The 26,478-nt window shown below is 27.8% G+C and overlaps 1 long non-coding RNA gene and 4 other non-coding genes across 5 annotated transcripts; 3 read left to right on the forward strand and 2 right to left on the reverse strand.

The window, feature by feature from the left end:
• Positions 1–4,205: 4,205 nt before the first annotated feature.
• On the forward strand, positions 4,206–12,663 carry LOC122270250 (uncharacterized). The gene is made up of 3 exons (XR_006225699.2): positions 4,206–4,421; positions 8,487–8,719; positions 12,346–12,663. It is a non-coding gene; the product is annotated as an uncharacterized lncRNA (long non-coding RNA).
• Positions 10,948–11,020, reverse strand: TRNAA-AGC (transfer RNA alanine (anticodon AGC)). Its single transcript has one exon. It is a non-coding gene; the product is annotated as a tRNA-Ala (tRNA).
• TRNAV-AAC (transfer RNA valine (anticodon AAC)) lies at positions 11,894–11,966 on the forward strand. The gene has a single exon. It is a non-coding gene; the product is annotated as a tRNA-Val (tRNA).
• A 794-nt stretch (positions 12,664–13,457) lies between the features above and the next one.
• Positions 13,458–13,530, reverse strand: TRNAA-AGC (transfer RNA alanine (anticodon AGC)). Its single transcript has one exon. It is a non-coding gene; the product is annotated as a tRNA-Ala (tRNA).
• Positions 13,531–14,058: 528 nt separating this feature from the next.
• TRNAV-AAC (transfer RNA valine (anticodon AAC)) lies at positions 14,059–14,131 on the forward strand. Its single transcript has one exon. It is a non-coding gene; the product is annotated as a tRNA-Val (tRNA).
• The last annotated feature ends 12,347 nt before the right edge of the window (positions 14,132–26,478 follow it).

Raw genomic sequence — 26,478 nt, forward strand, 5'->3', positions numbered from 1 at the left:
CAGCTCTATAATTCAGAGTCAGCTGGTTACTTTTTGGGGGTCTAAGATCAGTTGCATTACCCTCTGGTAGACAATGTGAAAAATTCACTCATTGGTCTAGTAATTTCTGTGTAAAAAATTTTATGTATTTAAAATATTGTTAATATATTTAAAAAGAATAATGTGTAGCTATAATTCTTAAAATAAATTATGAAATTAAATTCCAAAAAATGATGAGAATTCTTGGATTTTTATTAATTCTTATCAATTTATTAGAAAAAAAAATTTTTGTTTTCATCTAAGTCAGTTTTTAAAAAAAAATTTTTTTTACGAAATTTTAATAATGAAAGTTATTCTAAATACTAATTTGAAACTTTTCCACAATGATTTTTCTCAGCTAGTTACAATGACTTCTAAATCGACCAATAGTCCAAAAACGACTCGGGAGTTTCAAAAATGAATATTGATACTAATTCAGCCTCAACATTGCTCAAGCCATTATAAAATTAGAAAATATAAGTAATAAAAAAAGGTGCAATAAATCCCATAAAATATAAACTTGAATTTCATAACTCAATTTTATGCAAAAAAAAAAAAAATTGCAAAACGGATCAAGATAATTTCAAAATGTAAGGTATGAAATACCTGATGTATTGAAATCAAAAATGGAAACAAACTACGTAGCAAAATGGCCGCATCATTCGTAAACTTGAAAAACTTTATTTATTTATTTATTTTTTTATCTTGTTTGAAGTTTTATAATGCTTTTAACGATGTTTGAGCAAAACCCAATTTGTTGTGTTGATAGCAATTTCTATCCTAATTTTGTCGATTGTCCGTATGACGTATTTTTTATACTGCTGTGAAGAATTTGCTTACAGCTGGGAAAATATTTTTTTTTTAATGCGTGTGAAATTGATATGCTTTTTTAGAAACTTATATTTCGATTTTATAAGACCATTATTATTTTATGTGGTAACCGCAATTATATTTATATCTAGAGCGGCCCCATTTTTCCAAAAAAATAATCCCCAAACGGTACGGTCCACCGCGAACTTTAAACGCTCTTCCTAGTCAGGAACTGCCTCTAAGAATTAATGTGCATGCTGTGAAACAGAAAACAACTACAGTATTAAAAAANCCCAAACGGAACGGTCCACCGCGAACTTTAAACGTTCTTCCTAGTCAGGAACTGCCTCTAACAATTAATGTGCATGCTGTGGAACAGAAAACAACTACAGTATTAAAAATAAATATTAAAATAAATATCTTTCATTTTATAATAAAAACCAACTTTATTTATTAATTCAGTTTTTTTAAAAAGTTATTATCAATATAGAACACAATTTTTTAAAATCTAGTTTCATAATTTGTAAATCTCTTACTTTTAATTGATAGGAATAACGGAATAGATCTTAAAGAACTATTGATAGGAATCGACTATTAATAGGAACGCTCCTGAAGAGAATGGAATCTTGAATGATGAAAGAGGAATGAAAAAGATCAAAACCAGTTGGATTGCTTGCTAAAATTTGGGGTGCTTCTCTTCTTCTCTGTTTCTTTGGCTTCTTTGTTCATCTCTTCTACTCTTCACTTCTTCTTTCCAGCAATCTAACAGATTTTGATATTTTCAGCCCCTCCCCCCGCCAACCCTCAGTAGAGCATTTGTTTTTCCTAGCTTAAATTCTATTTTGTGACCTTGAATGTGTATATTTTTTTCTTCTTTTTTTGATAAGGGTTCTAAAAATATTTACTAAGATAGATCATTACTGAACTTCAATACACTCGGAAATCCTGTCTGCCTGATATAGTTTCTTAGGTGCCCCCTCCACCTCTTTCGTGTTTTGTGATAAGGACAGAGACGGAAAATAAACAATGATTGGATTAAAAAGTGAAAACTTCCTTTTGGGAATCTAAGATTGGTGCATCATTTTGATGGTGCCATAGGGATAGTGTCAGAGGAGGTATACGGTGAAATATATATATATGTTACCGTTAAAGTATGAAATCTGTTATTTTATAGAATACCTAGTTATTCCATGAAATAACTGATCGTGTCCGTTAAAGTGTAAAACTCTCTTGTATTTCATGGTTTAACTAGTTATTTCATGGAATAACGATCTGAAGCCCGTTAAAGTGTAAAATAATCTATATCATATATCTCGCGTGACAAATGTTTAGAAGTTCAAGCGAAAAAGAAGAAATTAATGTTAGATAAATCTCATTCTGAAGCCTCTGTGGGGTTTACCGTCCGTATCCCAGTGCCTGAAGTTGACAGAGGAAAAGGTGATGCCACATCTATTTCAGCTATCATCATAAAAATTACCGAAGAAGAATTTTTCCAATTGGGCACAAGAAACGGCCGCATAAAACAATTATATTCCAGATCCCAGTTCAGTGTCTGCGAACAAAAATTAATTAAAATCGAAAAAGTACCGGATGTAGAAATATGGCTCCGGTCGGTTGCTACAGCTCAAAGTTTAGGTACTAGTCAGGGATTTAAAAAATGTTCGTTTAAAACCCAGTGTGTCAACAAAAAATGTTTTTGTTTTAGAAATAATGTTCTTTGTAATTCCAAGTGTCATTTTAGTAATCCTTGTTGTAACAAATGATTTTATGGTACGTTTCCATAAATACCATTTATACGCTGCATAAATTAGATAAATTGCTTCTTTTTCATTTTAATTGTCTATCATTAGTTTATTTATAGAATACCTAGTTATTTCATTTTAGATAAATTGTTTATTTTACACTTTAACTGTCTCTCATTAGTTAATTTATAGAATACCTAGTTATTTCATAGAATAACTAGTTAAAGTGTCAAATAAATAACATATTACACACTTTAACGGACACGATCAGTTATTTCATGGAATAACTAGGTATTCTATGAAATAACTGCATTATATACTTTAACGGTAACATATATATATATATATATATATATATATACAATATTCATTTTTTTTATTAATTTCGATTCATTTTCGATGCGACATTGAAAGGTAGTTGCTAGGGTGAACACATCGATTAAAAATATAATCTTGATAACAAATATTAAAAGCTCCGAAACGACATTACTTTCCGGTTCCATATATATATATATATATATATTCATTAATAAACTTATGAGTTTGAGAGGTAATTTAATAAAATAATGATTACACAATTTAACAATATAAATTCAATAATCAGTTTTATAGTGTTGCGATTCGGACTTGACTATTTCAATGAAAAGCGGATTTTAATTACTATTACGCCAAGTCTTTTAGAGTGGTACTAATTATTTTGTTTCATACTGTTCAAATTGTACACGGAACTTAATAGATAAATAAGAATAAAAAAGTGAAGAAAAAAAAGCTGTCTGCTTTTTAAATTCTCTTTTTCTTTTCTCTTTATGCCTATGTGTGGTTCCACAAAAATGCTTTTTATCTCTATATCTTTGATCATTGATTACTTTAGGATTAATTTCTGACATAAATTTCTTTGACTATTTTTTTAAACTGCTTGTGCACGCATTTATATGCATATGACTAGTAAAACTTTAAAGATTTCGCAAAAACTTATACAAAACCAAAAGTTATTAAAGAATAGTGCGTTTGAAAATTTATTGAGCAAATTATTATCGATTCAGATGAGTTCATTTAAATTTCTTCTTATTCACAAGCATTTTTTTAAAAAAAATTTAAATAATTTTTTTTTATACATGAACTTAATCTCTTTCTTTTTTTTCGAAAGAAAATATTTATTTATTTATAAGAATTTCAAAATTAAATCTTTTGATTAATTTCATAAAATTCGAGTGAGTTTAGTTCATTTATATTTTAATGTAAAGTACAAAATTCAACAGCTGAAATGCAGAACACAATAAGATACAGTTTAATGAAAATAAATGTCCTAATAATGAATCATATGTTCATTACTAAACTTTAATAGCTTATGTTTTTTGAGATTTTATGTCTAAAAATAAATAGATAAATAGATGTTTTTGATTGTTAATAATTGCTTAAATATTAGTTCAGAAACATGTTTTGTTAAAAAGGCTTTTTATATTTAGCAATTTTTTATTCCGATAAATGTTAATAAATGGTTACATGTTAGTATTCAGATTTCAAACTTATATTAGTGCTTCCGATGAAAACTAGATGGCACTACTAATTCAGATAATTCAAAAAAATCTTCTTATAATAATCCAGTCAAATTGCAAAATAAATAAATAGGTAGACTAAAAAGATAAAGTCAAAATTAAGTTAGTTGCAATGAATTTTAATTTTGGTACAGGTACCAAAAATATTTAAAACAAACTGTACTCAGAGATAATTGTAAAAGACATTATCGTTTTAATACTTTTGAAAAACAATAGGGTTTGAAATGCTTAATTAAACTCGTTTTCAAAGTTTCGATCAAATAGATTTTCCTTTGTAATTAGCTTCTGAAGAAAGGTATTAATTTTTTTAAATTTATAATTAACTTAAATCTAAAATGTATGTGTCAATTTATAAATCATTTTCTAATTTTGTTGGAGTAAAAAGAATAAGGAATTAGTAAATGTAAATTATCAACATTTATTCCATACATATGTTGATTGTTTTAGGTACTATTAGTATTAGGTATTAAGTATGAATTTGCAAAAATGTATACCTTTCTGGTTCACTATTGGCACAATCAGATAATTTCTCAATTGTAAAATTCATGAACATAAAATGGAAATTCTGAAATAAATTTAATAAGTATGGTATTGGAAAATAATTATAAAAACGTGGATCTTCTCTCTAATTTAACGCTATTACTCAAAGTTGTAGGATCAAAATTCAAATTTTTGTTAGAAATGTATGCGGCACTTATGACTTCATGACGCCTTATTATAACAATGAATGATAGACTGATTTTGTTAAATTGAAGCGAATCGTCATTATTGTTGTACTATTTATTCATTATTAACCATACAATTTTTAAATGTTAAATTCATAAATATAAATTTAATCAGTACAGTACTGGCCAAATTGTTACAATAATTTGTTTTTTTAATTACTAATTTAATGAAATAAAACAAAAATTAAATTCTATTATTATTTAAATATTGTTATAAATATATATCTGTTCTTGTCAATATAGTTATAAATATATATATGTTTGGTAAGACCCCCAGAATCTGGTAGGACCTGTTACATGGATTATGGTTTTATTAAGTTATGATTTTATTAATTTATTTATCGGTATATGGTTTAATTAAGAATTATATTTATTTAATTTATCGCGGAACTGACTCAATTTATTATCTAATTTTTGCAATCCTTGTCTTATATTTCAATCGAAAATTAGTGCAATAGAAAATCCTATGTCATTGTTTATTTTTATTTCTTAGAATAGAATTTTCCTTAACTAATCTTATTCAGTACATAACCGACAAAACTAAGAATTTTATCTAAATTTTATATTGTGCAAACAATACTATAAAATTCTGCTCCAATTTAGTATAATGGCATCTGATTCTGTAAAAATTATTACACAAATTTTCGAAACAAGTACAGTGCGCAAAAAATAAACAGACCACCCTGAATTACTTTTGATCTAATGATCGGATCTTAATGTTCTGGGACTCAATGTTAATGGTTCGAGGAGGTGCCCTCAAATATGTTATTGTATTAGTGCAAACGATATTTTAAATTACAAAATCAGATACAAAAACGTACTTTCTCTGAATAAACATACCTTTTTTTCGATGGATTCGATTTTCTGACCCTTAAGTATAGGGGGTAGCCGCGATCAGGGAAATATGGTCTCAAAGTTTCGACATCTTAATGTTGATTTTACTTTTTTTGGATTTTGTTATATCTCAAGAGCTTTTTAAGGAAATAGAAAATTTTTTGCCCTCAATTATAAAATTTCTTTATCCAAAAATAAAACCATGCAAAAAATAATTCTTTGTAAATATTTAGAATCTTTAATTATTTTATTTAATAATAGTCGAAAAAATTTTGAATTGTAAGTTACGCAATTTTTCATTTTAAAAAATGAAATTTTACTTGGCAAAATGAAAAATTCGATCAAAATTGGTTGAATAGTACCTGAGAAATCGAATTTTTAAAATACTTTTTTTAAAATTCGATTTCTCAAGTCGATTTCCCACGAATTTTGAATTTTGCCACGCAAATTTGCATTTTTTAAAATGTTGAAAAAAATTATATACCATTTATAAATACATCTTTTCGCAAATCTTTAGTATTTTTAAATTTTTTATTACATAAAAGTCGAAAGAATTTTGAATTGTAAGATACGCAATTTTTCATTTGAAAAAAAGCAATTTTACACGGCAAAATACAAAAATTTGAGCAAAATTGGCTGAATAGTGGCTAAGAAATTGAATTTTAAGTGCACGACTTTTTAAAAATTCAATTTCTCTGGAACTATTCGATCAAATTCCCACAAATTTTCGAATTTTGCCAAATAAGTTTACATTCTTTGAAATTATACAAAAAAATGCCTTTCTAATCAAAATTTTTTCGACTATTATTAAATAAAATAATACTCGGAAAATAAAATATAAAAATAGTAAATATTTACTAAAAGTTATTTTTTGCATAGAATTATCTTTGGAGAAAAGAATTTCTTAATTGCGTGGAAAATTATTTCAATTCGGAATACAGCGAACTGCGCAAAAAATAAAATTAACATTAAGGTTTCAAAGAATCGCTTTCCTGACCAAACTATGGCGGACATATTTCTAAGATAGCGGCTACCCCTTGGGGGTCAGAAATTTAAATCAGTCAAAAGACAAAAAAATACAAAACCGTATTTTTATTTAAAAAAGGTATATTTTTATGTCTGATTTCGTAGCTTAAAATATCGTCTGCACTAGTTAATTAACATAATTGAGGTCACCTCATCGAATCATTAAGATTGAGTCCTAGAACGTGAACATCTGATGATTTGATCAAAAGTTATTCGGGATAGTCCTTCTATTTTTTTTACGCTCTGTAAATCCGTCCTTAAAAAATAAATTGTGACTTCTATAAACATTATTTTTCAGAAAATATATTTAATGTTTTGTTTATGTGTATCCAAGAGCCGTGTTTCTGTCTCCGCCTTGTTAACCTTTTCTCTTTAACATTCCTTATCTTCAATTTGTTTATTTTACTTTTAATTTTATATTCTGAAGATAAAAATATTTTTTTTAATATTAAATAATGTTAGTAAATTAATCATCTCAGTATGCGTAAAATAACATTAAACCTTCCCTATTTGCATAACCCTTTATAACATAAAGACAATAAAACACTCGATTGGTGAAGAATTTTTGTATAATTAATTCTTCTTTTTTGTTACGACGATCTATTTTTATAGTCTTAAGTTTACTACAAGAGGAGGTTTACATAATATTATATGTAAATCTAAACTTTTAGCCTTTACTTAACCTATTTTCTGAATGATAGAGTATTCTTATTCAGAATACTAATTAAACGTAGTTAAAAAGTTTTTTTAAAAAAAAAATAGTGAATTTTAAAATTAAGATCTGTTTGGGTCAAGGTGATGTGAGACAACTGCATATATTTTGCAAAACAGAGGAGAAAAATATGAAACATTAGATACTCCATAAATAAAGAGGTGCGACTTTAACTATTATTGAACAAAATGCCGTATAAATTTTTTTCCTTATTTTTCGATTATTATGTATTTAAAAAAAATTAATTATCAAGTTAAAAAAGAAATGTAGATAGATAGATAGATAGATGGATAGATAGATAGATAGATGGTTAGAGATAGAGAGAGAGAGAGGGACTATTCACATTTATTATGTTTTAGATTTGGTAAACGCAAAGATAGTTTTTATTTAATTAAAAATAAAATAAAATAATAGTTTAATTTGAAACTAAATTCAGAGTGGATTGTAAATAGCCTCCACAACTAACTTAATTTATGAAATTTAATTAATTTACCAATGAAAGTATTTCAATTTCGATTATGTAAAAACAATTATTTCTAACTATTAATTATAAAAAACGTTTTAGCATTAATAGTACGATAAACTTTCTTCTTTGTTTAGTTTTAGTTTTCTTTCTATTAATTAAACTAATCATTTTGTGCTTTGTCGCTTATTATTTTCTTTTCTTTTCCCTCTTAATGTAAGTTAATACAAAAATTTAAGTAATGTCTTATTATCGCGCTCTACAGATTCTTTTTTTTTCTATCACACCCCTTTTAAAATGTAAGAACAGCACAGGAATTTTCATGTTGCCTTGCACAGACATATTTTAACGATTTTTACCTTTTTACGCCCTTTTCCTCCGAAACAAAAAATAACAAGAATAAGAATTTTCTTTACGTAACAGTTAAAAGTTACATTTATCAGTGATGAGTTATCAGATATTTTCTTCAAGATTTTCATCTTTTTAATTGTATTTAATTATTTAATTTCTTGTCATTTCGTTAAAAAATTGTCCTAGTTACACAACGCTAATCTTAACGCAAACTCAAGAGCTTTATTCAGCTTAAATATTTTTTTACAGTTTTTGGATTTTAAGGGTTCCCTCTCCCGAAACAAAAGATAACAGGAATAATAAACAGCTGATCCTCAAAATGCAATCCAATCATGAGAATCCACTATATTATTTACGTTGCATTAAAATATAAACAGAATTTATCAATGGCAGTATTTGAAGAATTGATACACAATAAAGCTAGTCTACACCTTGGAGAAAAGTAGCCTTTTTCACCAAACAGTAATTAGTATTGTTTCAAGGTAGGTACTTTACGAGTTTCTACATAATAATAGCGTAATACATAAAGAAATCATATCGCTTACATGGAAATCGCGATGTTTTTCACCCAAAATGTTCTGCTGAGCAATTTGAAATTGCGACTTATTATATTGCCACAAGCTTTTCATTTAAACATTTAATTTGAGAGGGGCATGCTATTTTTCTGCTATTATGAACTATTATCATGCTATTATGAACCAGACATCTTAAACTGATTGAACTTAAAAAAAATAAAGATGAATTAAGAGTTCATTAGTAAGCACGCTCTGTAAACTTTTGTTTAATCATGTATGTAACTATAAAATAAAATTTAAAGAATCAATTAAAAATGAAAAATTTTACTTTTAAACTAATGAAGCTACACTTTACAAAATTTTAAGCTTCGGAAATAAAGAATTCAATAATTGTCCCTTTTCAGTTATAGTTAATTCTTAAAATGATTGCGTCATTAGTTAGCTTGTTCCGGTTAAATATATTAACACAAAAATTTTTAGGGAAAAAAATTAATATCAAATATCAGAACCAGAATAACAAATAAATTGAGAAATGTATATTAAAAATATACATATCATGTTCGTTAATGTAACTTATATCACAAAACCCGATCACTGAAATAAGTAAATTAAAATGGACGAATATTTTGTTAAAACTAAAAATTTAAAAATACGACTTCTTGAAATATTTATAGCTCAGGAACTTTTCAACCGATATCATTCAAGTTCTGAATTTTTGTCAAATTTTGTAAAATTACTTTACACAAGATGTAAAAATTTTTATACCTTACAATTCAAATTTTTTTCCATAATTATTATAAGGAGATAATAAGAAATAATCAATAGTAATAATAATAATAATCATTATTATAATAACAATAATTATTATCATTATTACTTTTACATGTAAACCAGCCAGTGTATCAACGAATCCGATACTTTGTACAAACTATTTTTCACGTTTCGGGCAAATATTCTCTAGTTTGCTTGAATAATTTCGAAGATATGGTTAATTTTGCAAAAAAATAAAAAACAATACATTGATCTCAAACTTTTAATAGCCCTCCAGACAAAATTATTACAACCATATTTTCTAGATTGAAGATTAGCTGCATTTAATATTTATCTATTTTTTTTAAAATTTTTTGTCTGATTTCCTAACTTAAAATGTTGTTTGCACACACTAATTAGCATACATCTTGAACCATGAAAATTACATCTTAGTACAGGTAAATCTAATTATTAGATCAAAAGTTAATCAGGACGTAGCGTTTTTTGTCTAGTACTTTGTTTCATGTATTATATCTATTTATCTATCGATTTGCTTATCCATCTCTCTCTCCGCATATATATATATATATGTATATATATATATATANGTGACTGGTGTACGCTAGTGGGTTGCAAAGTTCTTCAAGTTCAGTTCAAGGAAAATAATTGAGAACTTTTATATATATATATTATATATATATATAATATATATAATATAGTTTATATATATAATATAGTTTTGGGTGGGTGCTCATCCCCCACCCACCCAAAACTGATAGCGACATCCCCCTGAAATTTAAAAAGCTTTTCCCCCCGTAGTCTGTCAAACACAAATATAGATACCAAATTTTTTTATTTAAATAGCAATCTTATATATAAGCACAATGTAAACCCCTTGCTTATTTCATTCTAGCTTAGACAACTTTGGGCCTCGCAAAATTGTTTTTACTTCGCCCCCCTCGGTACCATCCTGCAGGCATCCCCGATTTTTAGTGAAATTAACTGGTATTTGTCTAATATGGAGCGAACCTTTCACGGTTAGCTAGACAGAACTCTACCAATCGAGAGTAAACGAATCAGCGAGCCATTCACCGCCGTCATAAATGGAAAGTAACATCTTAATAGTCCTGAATCGTATCATATTTTATTTATAAATATTAATTAATCTCAAAATCAGTAATTTCGAATGAAATAGGATGTAAGGAATTTGCAACATCTAGGCAATATTTCCTGCTAATCTGGATGATTTATTTGAAGCTACCTGTGTTGCTTTATGAATAACAATAATAAAATATTTTCACAGAGAAAAAGAGAAATAAAATTTTAATCATCTGGTTTATAGCAATTTTAAAAAAGAGGTCATTATTCTCATATTATATTATATTCTCATATTTTAATATAAATAGTAAATCTCACTACATTAGAGAAAAATTAAAAGAATCAAATGGAGGCGCCGGGTATCGATCCCGGTACCTCTCGCATGCTAAGCGAGCGCTCTACCATCTGAGCTACGCCCCCGATAGTTAGGTATAGTTAACAAAATAAAAACTTTAATGTCTTGATATTATTTATATACCTTAATTTTGTAGGTATCATAGCAAGGCCTACATTGCATTCCAATTTCTCAATATTGATTTTTTTTTTGTAAGGGTTGAAGCATCTACACAGAAACTTGAAAAATAGGATCAAAAATTTTCCTGAAATTCTGAATTGTTTTAAAAGCATATTTCAGTCATAATTACTATTAATTTCTACTGAGAACTAAAAGTAAATTTTGTGGTTACATATAAAAGAAATCTCTAGTATGTTGTATAGATAATTTGCATTCATTTCTATAGTTTGTGTTTCAGAAAATAAGAGCTTAAATAAATTTCAAATAAATCGAGAAGATTTAGCTATTTTGTTACGAATCGATAGAAATGTTAATTTGTTAATGTTTATGTTAATTGTTAGGTATACACGGCTAAAAGTCTTAAAAAAAAATTAAAAAATGTGATTAAAAATAAAAGCTTTTCTAGAAAAGATACTTTGATTTGATAGCTAGCCTTTTAGTCAATTCTTTCTAAAAGTATCTGAAACTATTTGGTGCCCTTCCGTTAGCCGGGTAAAAGAGAAAGAATGCCAAAAATTTTAGACCTACGCCAACTTTTCATAACTTTTTTTTAATTTTCTTTTACTATTTCTTTTTTCTTTTTTTCTCTTAACTAAATTTAGTTTAAAAAATATTAAAAAATGGGAAAATAAGAAAAAGTTAAATAAAAAAAAATAGTCGATTTTCTTTGCCTTCTGCTAACCGAAAAGTACCATATATTAAAAAAATTTTCAGAACATTTATTAATTTTGAGAGGAAATCAACTACTTCACTTACTAAACAAACTACAAATCAAACGAGTACCTATGGTGTAGTGGTTATCACATCCGCCTAACACGCGGAAGGTCCCAGGTTCGAAACCTGGTAGGTACAAAGATTATATTTTATCAACTTTTTGTTTTTTAATTTTAATGTCGTAGATTTTCTATTCCAACTATTCCATTCAATTTTTCCCATTTTCCCAAGCATTTTTTACGCGTTTTTTCACTATAAAAAACAACAAATTTCCAAGGCGCGAAATGAAAAATTTAAAATGGAACAAAACTTCGACTTAATCGTTGAACTAAACTCTAAAATAAAGATTTAAAAAAAAAAAAATAAATAAATAAAAGAAAGAAGAAAAAGGAGGAGGAGGAGGAGAAAAAGGGGAGACCAATACCAAGATATTATTAATATTTATAGCATTATATTCCAGAAATATTTATAAAGTGGAAAGTTATTTTTATTTATTTATTTTATTTTTAAATTCCAGGTTTCAACAACAGAAAAAACTGAGAACAGAAAAAAATTGCAGATTGGAACAGATTAATGCATAAAACAGCAATACATTTAAATAGGAAGAATATATACTTGATAATGCCAAACACAGTAGGCAGAATACTCTTTATTTTACAAATTCACCCATTCATATGGTTGGTAAAACATATGCTTTTAAAATAAGAAAATATGTGCGCAATGTTAGAAATGAAAAGTAATTCTACTTAACTTTATTGAAGCACTAGTAAACTTTTCTTTGCAATTATGAATCATGTATTGTAATAAAACAATAAAGTTTAGAAAAAGTCGAAAAGATATTGTAACGAAGCTATACTGTAACATACACTGATACTCGATTTTTAAAGTCCGGATAATTTTTACAGCTTTATTCAATTATATAGTATTGCAATTTACTCGGAAAACACATTCTGAAAAAAAAAAAGATTTAAAATACTGCTTGAAAAACAATCTTGTAAATTCTGATCAACGTTATAAAGAATGCAATAACTCTGATCATGGCTAAATAGATTTTTTTAAAAAAAAATTTCAAAGCGCATTATCTTGCAACTGAGAAACCCAACACACAGTTAATTAATTTTGTCTTAAAATTAGTGCTGAGCATTTAATCCATAAAGCTGATTAGCGGACCTTAATTTTAACTCTGAAACTTCATAATTTTGAATCCAACTCAGAAGACTAGAGGATCTTTGGATCAACCTTTTACTGTTAGTTAGACAGAGCTCTACCCTATGATCCGTTCAACAGTTGGGAAATTTTCCTAGAGTAGCTATACTTTCGGAGAATAAAAACCGAGATTAAGAAACGAATCAGCAAGAGATTCATCACCGTGATTCCAAAAATAAATGGAAATTAACAACTTATTCGCCATATCCCGAATCATATCATAGATTATTTATAAATGCTAATTAATTTCAAAATCAATAATTTCGAATAAAATAGTATGTAAGGAATTTTGCGATGAATTCAAATATGAAAGTTAATTATTAAACATTAATAAATTTACAACATTATAGAATTGCTTTCATTCTTACAAAGATTAGAGTTAATATAATCGAGAAAAAGAAAATGTTACAATCTGACTGAAAATGGAGGCGCCGGGTATCGATCCCGGTACCTCTCGCATGCTAAGCGAGCGCTCTACCATCTGAACTACGCCCCCGATACTGTGCAATGTGTAAACAAAACATAAGTTTTAATGAAAGACCTTAATTTTGTCGATGTCGTACCTAGATCATTCCTAGGTTCATATGTCATACCTACTAGGTTTTTTTCACTTTCTAACTCCTTCATATTGAACTTTTGGTAAAATACGAAAATTCTGCTGAGAAATTTTAAAAAAAGAGGATTTAAAATTTTTCTGAAATATTGAATTGTTTCAAAAACTTATTTCAGTCATGATTGCTATTAATTTCTATTGAGAATTAAAATCAAATTATGGGTTTGCGTGTAGAAGAAATCTTTATTAACTTGTATGTTGTACAAATAATTTGTATTTATTCCCATAGTTTTTGTTTCAGAAAATAAGAGCTAAAATGAATAGAGAAGCTTTAAGTTATTTTATTTTTTAAAATTTTTTAGTTTGTTAATGATTGCGGTGTTTTCCCTTATATTTCAGCATATATTAACATGTAGATATACAAAACATACTATTAAATCATATTATTAAATAGTAGAGATGCAATATTGCGTACCTATGGTGTAGTGGTTATCACATCCGCCTAACACGCGGAAGGTCCCAGGTTCGAAACCTGGTAGGTACATTTTATTTTTTATACCAGCTTCTCTATGCCAACGTTGAGCTTTTTAACTATACTACGTGGGGTTCTAGTTTTTATTGCTCGGAATAGTAATTGCATGGTACTGTTTTTTTTTATTTGCATAGTTTTTCTGTTAACATGTTTTTTTTTTTTAAATTTCGTTGAATTTAAATGCCGAACATATTCTATCCCATTCCTTTTATATCTCTTTATTCTATTCAATTTTTCTAACATGGACCACTTGCATTTTTAATTTAGACGATTTTTTAGAAAGGAGCCACAAAACTAAAAAAATTAAAAATTTACAAAAAAAAATTAAAAAAAAGTCTACTAATATCGCGTACAAAATTCTTAAATAACAATTAAAAAAGAAAGGAAAAAAAAAAAAGAAAACTGGTAAAAAAGACCAATACCAAGAGTGAAAATATTAATAACATTATATTCCAGTAATCTTTGTCAAAAAGAACGTTTTAATTAAGAAGTAGAACGCATAAATAATAAGTGTAAAAGCATTAAGGACAGCCATGAAAAAACTAATTTTCTAATGCAAGCTATTTAACTAATTTAAAAAAAAAAGAAGAAGTTATTTACTGTTTTAATTTAATTTAATTGAAATTAATTTCTTTGAACAAAATTATTTTTAATTTAGTGTTTTAATTCAACTAGCAAGTAGAAACATTGTAATTTATGATGACCTAACTGAGGTCAAGAAAGTGGGTTTAAATATAATTTAAAAAGAAAGCTGAAATTATGATAATAAATTCTATTTATGTAAAATTGTAAATACGTAATTGCTCCCGGTTCACACCAACTATAGTTTTGACGTAAAATATTCTTAGTGGTAGACGAACCACGAGTTAGAATTCCTCACCGGGAGATTTTCGTGGTTTCTCTCTCCATGTAACGCAAATGCGGTTTAGTTCCATAAAAAAGACCTTCCCGAAGGCAAAACTGTCCCAAGGCTTTCTCCATGAGCTGTCTTCTTTTCTGAGTTGGGTTCAAAATTACAAGGCTACGGAGTTGAACATTAATAGTCATAAACCCAAAAATCACTCGGGTGCTCAACTTATATTTTGAAATAATTCATGCAATTGCGAAATTTATATGTTGGCATGATCAAGAGGGCTATTTATCCGATATGAAATTCCATTCATAAACCTATTCTGTTTATTAATAAATCAATTAAAAAAAACCTAAATTTTGAATTAAAAATCAGCACTTTCTATCAAAATTAATTTTTCCGTGAACTTTGAAGCCTCCTGTATTTATAGGATAATATAGAATATACTCCTAAAGTACTTAATTAATAGTTCAATTGTTTAGTTTTTCTATTTTGAAAATAATTTCTTTTTTAGTTGAGAATTTACTAGTACCTATAAAATTTTTCATTACTATCAATTTCACTATTTTTATTTTAATAAACGATGAAATAGTTGGATATTTTTCAGATATTCAGGTAGATTTCAAATTTCATATGTCATCTACATCCCATAATTCTTTTCAGAAACGAAGAACACAACCACAATAGTCTTCCTTACTTCTCAACTTACTCATCTATTGTAAAACGTACTCTATCCATATTTGTCAACTTGTCAATGTCATGTCTATTAAGTAAATATAGTAAGGTGACTTTGACCACTCTAGCCATCTCTTCCAAAAGTGAACGAACCTTGAAAATATAAACAAACCGGAAAGAACTCATCGGGCATCGTACCCACTGACCCTCTGCCCTATACAACAGCTGGTAAAAACTTTCTGTTTGAGATGATGATGGACCTGGGATGGAAAAAAATATCTGCTATATAACTTTCCCCAATTTCCCACACAAGTTCTCTTTTATTTTGAAACGGAAGCTCTGGTCGTAGCACCCTCGCGCCAAGTGCCCACGCATGGTGCAAGACTATTGTAAGATTAAGGGAAATTCAGAAGATGGTGTTAGGGAAAAATAGAAAGAAGGTTCAATGTCAATGTCCCAAAAGCCGGTATATTATGTTTTGTAAGAATGGAATCAATAAATTTTTTTTTAAAAAATTGCAATCGATTTTTTCAGAAAAGGTATTTTAATTATGAATTAGTAACTAGTAAATAGCAAACAAATAATAATATATGATTATTAGTGAATATTTTTCAGCATTTGAGTTGAAATCAAGATATTAGGCTTGTATTTAATAATCTGAAAAGATAAAATTGTTTTTAAAATTGCAATCGATTTTTTTAGAAAAGTTATTTTAATTATGAATTAGTGACCAGTCAATTGCAAACAAACAATAATATATGATTATTAGTGAATATTTTTCAGCATTTGAGTTGAAATCAAGATATTAGGCTTGTATTTAATAATCTGAAAAGATAAAACTAATTTTAATATTAGTAGCGACAGCCAGTTTATTTCATTCTTCTTATTTATTTACCGATATATGACATTGGCTAGATGTAATTTATTCAACACAGTTTATATTAATTCCTTAAATAATATGTACCGCGAGGAATTCATTACATGAAATTTATATCTAGCTATGGTAAATAAATGAAAAGAATAAAATAATCTGACCGGCCTGCTAATATATTACATCATTTGAGTTGACATCAAGATATTAAGCATGTATTTAATAATCTGAGAAGATGTAACTGTTTTTAATATTAGTAATTACAGTCAGATTATTTTATTTTTTTATTTATTGACCAATATTAAACAATAGCTATAGCTCGTTCACCAGGAGTTGGCACTTGGCTCCGCCTTCATCACGTGGTTATGCGACGATACTATTTCGCTATTTTTGGGAGAAGGTTGTGAGCAATCCTGAACGATCTTGCTATTTGGCGATCGTTTAGCAAAAATATTTATTTCGCAAGCTTTATGTGCATTTTTTTAACAATAAATATTTCATAAATTTGATGATATTTTGCACCATTTTTTATGATATTTCTTTCTTTTGAGTGAATACTTTGTCCTTTATTATGAGTCATTTCGCTGGGAGTACAGCAGTTTTTAAATTTAAACTATATTTAATTAGCTAGTGTAACAAAATGTATAATAGTAGATGATAAAGCAAAGTAAGTGACTGAAAAAGAATTCACTTTTCGTGTTTGGCGCAAATTAAGGGTTGTCTCAATTTCAACAACGGAGATGTTTCTCTTCTAACTCCCGCGCTGAAATGAACTCTGCGTCCCAGGAGGTGGAGCCAAGTCTCAACTTCTGGTGAACGAACTATANTTTAATTATGAATTAGTAACTAGTAAATAGCAAACAAACAATAATATATGATTATTAGTGAATATTTTTCAGCATTTGAGTTGAAATTAAGATATTAGGCTTTTATTTAATAATCTGAAAAGATAAAACTGCTTTTAAAATTAATCGATTTTTTTAGAAAAGGTATTTTAATTATGAATTAGTAACTAGTAAATAGCAAACAAATAATAATATATGATTATTAGTGAATATTTTTCAGCATTTGAGTTGAAATTAAGATATTAGGCTTTTATTTAATAATCTGAAAAGATAAAACTGCTTTTAAAATTAATCGATTTTTTTAGAAAAGGTATTTTAATTATGAATTAGTAACTAGTAAATAGCAAATAAACAATAATATATGATTATTAGTGAATATTTTACAGCATTTGAGTTGAAATCAAGGTATTAGGCTTGTATTTAATAATCTGAAAAGATAAAACTAATTTTAATATTAGTAGCGACAGCCAGTTTATTTCATTCCTTTTATTTATTTACTGATATATAACATTGGTTAGATGTAATTTATTCAACACAGTTTATATTAATTCCTTAAATAATATGTACTACGTAGAATGAATTACATGAAATTTATATCCAGCTATGGCAAATAAATGAAAGGAATAAAATAATCTGACTGGCTTGCTAATATATTACATCATTTGAGTTGACATCAAGATATTAAGCCTGTATTTAATAATCTGTAAAGATGTATCTGTTTTTAATATTAGTAGTCACAGTCAGGTTATTTTATTTTTTTATTTGTTGACCAATATAAAACAATTGCTAGATATAATTACTTGCAATTCATTCAATACCTAGATTGATTTATTTTTTAAATAATGCATACCGTATTGAATGAATTACATGAAATTATATCTAGCTAAAGTCTTATATTTGTAAATAAATAAAAAGGATAAAATAATCAAGACTAGGGCTACTAATATTTTTCACTATTTGAGTTTATATCAAGATATTAAGCCTCGATTTATTGATCTGAAAAGATTAAACTGTTTTTAATATTAGTAGCAACAAATCAGATTGTTTTATTCCTTTTATTTTCCAATCTAAATCATTGGCTAGATATAATTTCATGAAATTCATTTAGCACAGTAAATAATTTTCATAGAATGTATGCTTTTTAAGATAAATATACCTGAATTTTGTATGCATATTTTAATATCTTTCACTTTTCTTAAATCTGACAAAACTTTACACTGTTTCTTCATTTTTTTTTATTTATTTGCACGGAATATTAAAATGTTTGCACGAATTACATAATTTTGGGAAATATTCAAATAAAATAATTTATTTGTTAAAATTAAAATACTGTTCATTAAAACTAAACTTTAAACAAATTTTTAAACGTTTTCCCATGGCTTGATGATGTTAAATTTAATTAAAACAAATTAACGATGTGTCCACATGAATTCACTTGTTGTTAAATTGTTTCAAACTTTGATCCCTCAATTCGGAAGAAAAAAAAAATGCTTCATCCCAAAAGAGTACATATAAAGCAGCATACAAAATAATTTAAAATTAAATGAAATAATTACCAAATGCAATAGTTTAAATCCTGTATATTCTGGTTTTCTTAAACAAAATTATGTTTTTTTCTTCTATCAGAAATGTCATTACCATATAGTACGATAATTTTACCCGAATTTCTTCTCAGTGTAATAGTTTTACTAAGACTTTACCTACATTAATTACAATTATCAAGCATAAATATTTTTTTAAACAGCGTTGCAGTTTTGATTTAAATTTTAACCAAACAAGGCATCTCAAATGAAAAGGGAATATTCGCAGGGAAAATTTTCTTCGATGACGAACTCCAGGGAAATTTCTAGCACCTTAAAAAGGGAGAGAAAAAAAGATTAGGTACCTGTAATAGCTTGTCAAGACCTTGATATCCCAGCTTCTTCCGGACTATTCATAGAGTACGTTGTACTATAGCAGATGGGGGACTGACATTTTTACGAGATTCTTTTCGTCTTGCTTACAATCAAGGTGAATAACTTTGGGAAAGTAAATTTTGGATCTTCCGCCTGTGCAACCGGACAAGGCATCATTAGCATAGTGAAAGCCGAAGGACATCCTGCGGGTTTATAATGTCCAGGAACTGGAAGAATAAATCCTACTGACTGATATTCTAGAATATTTCTTTTAATAGTCAATAAAGGAGGAACAAACTTATCCTTAGTTTTGAAAGTCAAGGTTGACCAAGAGTTTCCTTGGACTAGTGACTTCTTTCTGGTGTTACTAAATCGGGAAAGCATCTCCATTTGAAAGGTGCTGTCGAAAGGTTATGACCTAGTGACAAATATTATAGCAAGGACCTTCATTTTATAAAGTAGGCTACTGAGTCAATTTTAACAAAAAAGCAAATACACGCCTTTTATTATGCATGCATTAAAAAAGAAGCAATTTCATTAGTGTATACAACAATTAACAATTCAACCAAATTTTGATAAAGCATAATTATTAGTAAAGCTTGATAATTAATAAAATCATAATCATTAATAAAGCATAATGAAAAGGTCTATTTCCTCGCAATCTCGATTTTTAGATTTAGTTTTTGATACTCGTTTTCTTCATGTTTTTATGTTCATATCAAACTTTTGATGATAGGGAAGTTTCATATAGAGTAATTCTACGGCACTATATCTTAAAAGGAAAGTCAAAATGAAAGCATCGCCTTATTATATTAGGATAAATAATACTTTACAACTCCTAGAATTTCTACGAATTTATGCTAAAAAATATTAATCATGTAGTTGGTAAATTTGGATTCTTAACACTTTACTTAGGTTTGATTATAGATTTTTAAAAATTTACTTTTATTGTTATTCCAATTGTAGAATAAACTCTAGAGGAAAAAAGTTCTCAATTATTTTAAAGCAAAGCTTATGTAGGAAAACTAAATATTCCGCAAAAAGGACTGCACTTTAACAACAAGTTTAAACGTCATAGTTTACTAAGATAAAATATATTAATGAAAGAATAATAACATTGAAAAAACTATTAAATTAACTTTTTAAGCATTCTAAACTTATGTGAATAGTAGCCGAGATAGATAATCAACAAACAGAAATGAATAAACACTCTTCTGAAAAATTACGATTTTCCAAATAACGAGTACGTTTGAATCAATAAACTATGTAAACTTAATATGTGTGACTTGTGTTAAATCGATAAAATTCAAACAGGATAGATAAAGATATTTACTGATGAAGATGATGATATTTACTTATTGCACTGTTAGAAATTTTCTTTCTTTTTCATTAAACCTTAATACTGCGCAAGTTTTCTCCAACCTTAATAGGGTAAAAGTTGGACAATGATATCATGCAAATTTTTCCTTATAAAATTTAATTACACTTATACTATGTTTAACTTGAACAGGGACATAGCCCAATTCAACATTTTATTAAGGGTGTTGGCATGTTGGCAAATTTTTCCTCCATGTTGGCAAATTTTTTTAAACACTTGATTCAGGAGTTCCCTTGTCTTCTGGATTGCGTTCAAAACTACAAGGCTACGGAGTTGAACATTAGTAATCGTAAACCCAATAAATTGGGTCGGCCGTTCAATGACGATTATAAAATAAAGTAAAATGAAATTGATCCATAACTGAGCCATGATGGCTAAGAGGATAGAGCGTTCGCTTTCGAATAAGGTGACCGGGTTCAAATCCCAGCTTCGGCTGGTCGATACGACTTTCGCATCCGGTTTGCACCGACCATAGTGTTGACATAAAATATCCTAAGTGGTAGTCGGATCATGGGTCAGAGTCCCCTTGCCGTCAGGCTAACTTTGGAGGGTTTCCATGGTTTTCCTCTCCATGCAACGCAAATGAGGGTTAGTTCCAACAAAAAGTCCTCTACGAAGCAAAATTTCTCCCAAAACTTGATCCAGAAGTTCCCTTGTCTTCTGGATTGGGTTCAAAATTACATAGCAACGGCGTTGAACAATAGTAGTCGTAAACCCAAAAATTGGGTCGGCGACGGTTATAAAATAAATTATAATTGTTCCGTAACTGTCAATAATCCTTTTCAACCTTCATTAAAAATTATTAGAGCTAAATAAATTGCAATTTCAACTATTTACGTCGAAAGTACCATTAATTCTTTTTCTTACATAATTTAAACAAATTATTCCAATCAAATATTTAAAAATATAAAATTTTGCTGAAGTGTTTTGATAAAGAGTTAGCAAATCCATTAGTCAACTGAGTGCTCAAGTTCACTTGTTTACAAATGTCACAGCGCGTCCTGCGCCGCGCTCGACTTATTATGCGGTAATTTTTACATTTTTACGAAAATCAATTATTTACTATTCGTAAATTAATTATTTACTATTAGTTTTTACTATCTGAATTTTTTTTCAGAGCTATCTGTATTTACAGTCGAAGGGAAGATATTAAGATTTACGCTTTTTTCTTTATATTGTGGGAAATATTTAATTTTTACTTGCTTTTTGCATTTGATTTTTATTTTGGTTTCAGTTTATTAAATTTCGTAACTCTTTAATACTACTACTGTAGTTTAACAGATTAATTATAGATAATAAGAATGTATAGTTTTAATCTATAACAGACCTATAATAGATGAGGGAAATAAAAAAAAACGAAGGAATAAATCAGTTTATGTCTTATTATTCTTATTTTCGAATTTTTTGAATTGATCACATATCTACTCTTGAAAGCAGCTTTATATATTTTTGAAAATTTTGCCAGCATTTCAAAAATTTAAATAAATGCATAATTATTAATAACTCTTTTGATATGAAATGAATGTTATTTACTTCATTGTCTGTAGTTATTCATGATATAGATCGTTTGGAAAGTTTCTGAATAATAAAACTCGAAGAAAATCGAATTTTTAAGTTTTTTTTCTTCAAGAATATTTAATAAAATCTTTTAAAATTTTGAATTTTGCCGTTTAAAATTATATAGAAATTTGTATATCCAACAATTATAGTTTTTGTTTGTTATTAATCTTAATTGTAATAAAAATATTTTTTGCTTAATGCTATCTTAGGATATAAATGTGTGCAGTTTTTTAAATTTGCTTGAATGGTTCCGCAGATATTGTGAAATAAGAAAAAAGTGAGAAAATGGGATCACTATCCTGAATAAACCATTGAAATCCGTTTTCCTTCTTCTCCAAAAGATGTGTTTGTTTATTTAAATGCACAGTACACAAAATAAAAAACAGAACACCCTGAATAACTTTTGATCTAATGATCGAATTATCGCGTGCAGGGACTCAAAATTAATAGGCATGACCTCAAATATGCCAATTAATAATATGTTAAGTAACTAAATCAGATACAAAACCGTACTTTCTCTGAATACGTACTTTCTCTTTTCAATTGATTCGGATGCTTGACCCTTAAAATATAGAGGTAGCCAAAATCTAAAAAACATGGACCCAGTAGTACTCAAATGTTTGGACCCGTTATTGTTAATTTTTTTTTGCACAGATCGCCATATCTCGATTAATTTTTAAGCAAATTGAAAAGGTTTTGCATATTTAATTTGAAAATTTGTTTATCCAAAGATAATTTCATTCTAAAAATAATTTTTAATAATAATTTTTAATTTTTTAATACTATATTTATTAATGGTGGGTAAAATTTTAAATTGCAGGTTATAAAATTTTTTACATAATTTTTAAAATTTGAGACCAGTAGGTTAATTATAGTTTCTGAGTTATCAAATTTGAAAAAAAAAAATTATGTTTAAAATTTTATTTCTTGGATACTATTTGACCAATTTCGTTCAAATTTTGTATTTTGTCTTATAAAATTAAAAGAAGAAAGTTTTCTACCTAACAGTTAAAAATTTTTTTGACTATTATTAAATAAAATATTAAAGACCAATAAGAGTATTTAAGAATTATTTTTGCTTGGAATGATCTTTAAATAAAGATCATTCCATACATTTCATACATTTATATTGTAAGCAAAAATTTTTGATTTGCTTGAAAAGTTCTCGAAATGCTGTGAAATACACAAAATGTAGATTTACCATTAAGGGGTCTTAAGCTTTCGATTTCATGATCAAATAATAGGGATTGTATTTTACAGATGGCGGACAGCCCCATAATTTGAGGGTCAAAAATCCAAATCCGTCGCAAAAAGGGTATGTTTATTTAGAGAAAGTACGTGTTTTGGTGTCAAACATCGTTTAACTCAAAATATCGTTTGAACTAATTAAGTAGTATATTTTGGACCAGATCCTCGAACTATTAAGATCGAGTCACATGGTACTTAAAAATCCGGTTATTATATCAAAAGTTATTCAGGGTGATCACTTTTTTATTTTGCGTTCGACTTCGTGGTTTAAATGGTGCACAATGCAAAAAAAAAAAAAAAAAAAANAAAAAAAAAAAAAAAAAAAAAAAAAAAAAAAAAAAAAAAAAAACGTACCACCCAAAATAATAGAATAACTAATGATCTGATTTTCGCGTTTTTTAAATATGCCAATTGTTTAGTGCAGACGATATTTTAAGTTACGAAATCAGACACGAACACTTTTTAAGCAAATTGTAAATTTTTTGCACACAATAATAAATTTTGTTTGTCCAAATATAATTACACGTAAAATATAAATTTTAGTTAACATTCATTATTTTTTTTATTGTTTTTATCATTTTAGTTTATAATAGTTCACAAAAATTTTGAATTGCAAGGTATAAAATTTTTTTGCATCATTTTAACGTGTGTGATTTTTATTACTAGAATTATGTTTGTTTTTTTTTAACCAGAAATGTCATTACCATACAATATGGTAATTTTATCAGAATCTTTTTCTCTGTGACATAATCAATATTAAAAATTTAAAACAATAAAAAATTAAATGACGTACACTGCTAAAAAGTAATTTTTATAGCATATTTAGTCACTTGAATTACCTTGTTTTATTACTATGGTTAAATTTATTTTTCGAAAATCACACTGAAAGTTTTCAAATTTGATTCACTTTTGACTTTCCATTTTCTAAAACATTTCCAAGAAGCAAGTTGAAATTCAATTTGCTTTAAATGTTCTTCTATATTTGAATCAGCAGATCAGCGGCAATAAATACGTAAAACAGTTTTTTTTTTGGTATTTTAACATCTAAAATGTTTTGTCTAAAATTAAAAGTTTTGAAGTAGATTTGTAAAAATGGCACAATGGTACTGCTCCGATATTGTAGGCATTTGTTTTAACTTTTTGCAAAAGAGCAGGATATCTTTATTTTTTATTGATACAAAATTTCTTGGAACAAAATTCATTATATAATTTCACGGATAAAAAAATAATACAATCAGTGAAAAATTAAGTCCTTAAACCCGTTTAAATATTTTTATTTTATTATGATTTTAAATAAATAAGTGATTAAGGGGTTTTTAAAAAAAGTTCTGTTTCTGGGTGTCTATCGTCAATAATCGTCAAAAATTTGATTTTTTACCTTTTCTGTAGCAATGTTCCTGGAGTTGTTATGTCTATGAAAAATTGATTTCTGGAAATTTCTTTGTTTGAGAGTTCTAAAATGAATGAAATGCTGCAGTTTTAAAATCGAGGTGTTATCATCACATATGGATGGAACCCTTTTACTTTAAATTTTCATTTATAGCAACTTCTTTAAAAAGCAAAAAGCAAACTTCTTTAAAATTTGCACCAATAAAGCACAATTTTCAAATCCGGTTTAAAATTTATTTTTATTACAATATCACTCAAAAATTTTAACGCAATAATCCCCCCCCCCGTTTTTCCAAGAAATTTGCACAAAGATCTTGCATGAATATAATCTTTTGCTCACGCAAAGAAACATATTTAATAACATTATTCAGCTTAAATAACAAAATTTTGTCTTAGATTTTATTTTAATCAAGGCAATCTCCTTTAAAAGCGATCATCACCCCACAAACCTGCGGAATTTTATTGGTTAGTTTGACTAAAATTTCGGATCAAATGTTATTCATAATACACTGGATCACTTTCCAGAGATGATTTCGGTGTGCAATATTTATATCTCTAGGCCCTTATCCAAATGATTCCTCTAACATAATGAATATTCTGCATAATGGGATGCCATGATCAAAAATTTGATTTGTAGCCTTAGTTTCTGGCTAAAGTGCTAAAAGCTCCTTTTACTACCATCAGTGTTTATTACGGTAATAAATGGAAGCAGTTTCACAAGCTTGCATATGGTACATAAGCATTCATAAGCATACACAAGAACCTAGAGTACGTCCACTACATACATAGATGCGCCGTATTTTGCTTGCTTTTGATGAAATGAAATAAATAAAAATAATATGAAAAATTAAAGAAATTAATAAATAAGAACTATCAGAAAGGTAATTAACTAATGAGGGTTAGTACAATTTAGATATGATAGCAAATTCTGAGGTTAATTATCTTAAATTTCTTAAGAGATTTTTTACATCTTATAATCTTATCAATGAAATTAAGAATTAGCAGTATTTCATTTTTATTCCACTAATTGTTTCAGAATTATAAAATCTTGAAAGCGGATATTTTTCGAATGAACGAGAAAATTTAAACTGAGTATCCAGTTCAGTAAGGCGAACCGTTTTTTATCCTCTCCACTTTAAAGCTGTCCAGCAGCTGCGGTTGGTATGAGCCATCTGATAAGGTAACTCAAAAATGAAGAAAAATAGCTAGCTGTGTTTTTCTTGACCCGGGTAGATTGGCTCAAATCATATCCCAATGCCCTTCCGGCCGACAATGGTGAAAAAGAGATCATGAAGATTAAGGCATGTCCTGCGCGACAGACTGGACCAAAACCCTTTACCACCAGTAGAAAAGAAATAGGATGAGAGAGGATTTAACCCTTTGCATGCGGCCACTGACACCTACGAAGGTGGGAGAAAAATGTAGGAAGTAAACATCGTTATAAAGAGGGAGATTTCTGGGTGAGCCGTGGGTTCCCTTAAGTCGAACCAAGCCCCTCTTTTTTGTATCAACGCATCGTATTAGCTCGGGTATCAGCTTTTCTTAAGAATAATATATAGTTCTATTTTTAGTTGGGAGTCAAAGAAAGGCCCAGGAATAATCGCAGGGCAGGGTGAATATTCTATAGCGATGCAGAGGGTATAGACAT

The sequence above is a fragment of the Parasteatoda tepidariorum genome, chromosome X1 (genome assembly GCF_043381705.1).
Source record: "Parasteatoda tepidariorum isolate YZ-2023 chromosome X1, CAS_Ptep_4.0, whole genome shotgun sequence".
Lineage (NCBI taxonomy): Eukaryota > Metazoa > Arthropoda > Arachnida > Araneae > Theridiidae > Parasteatoda > Parasteatoda tepidariorum.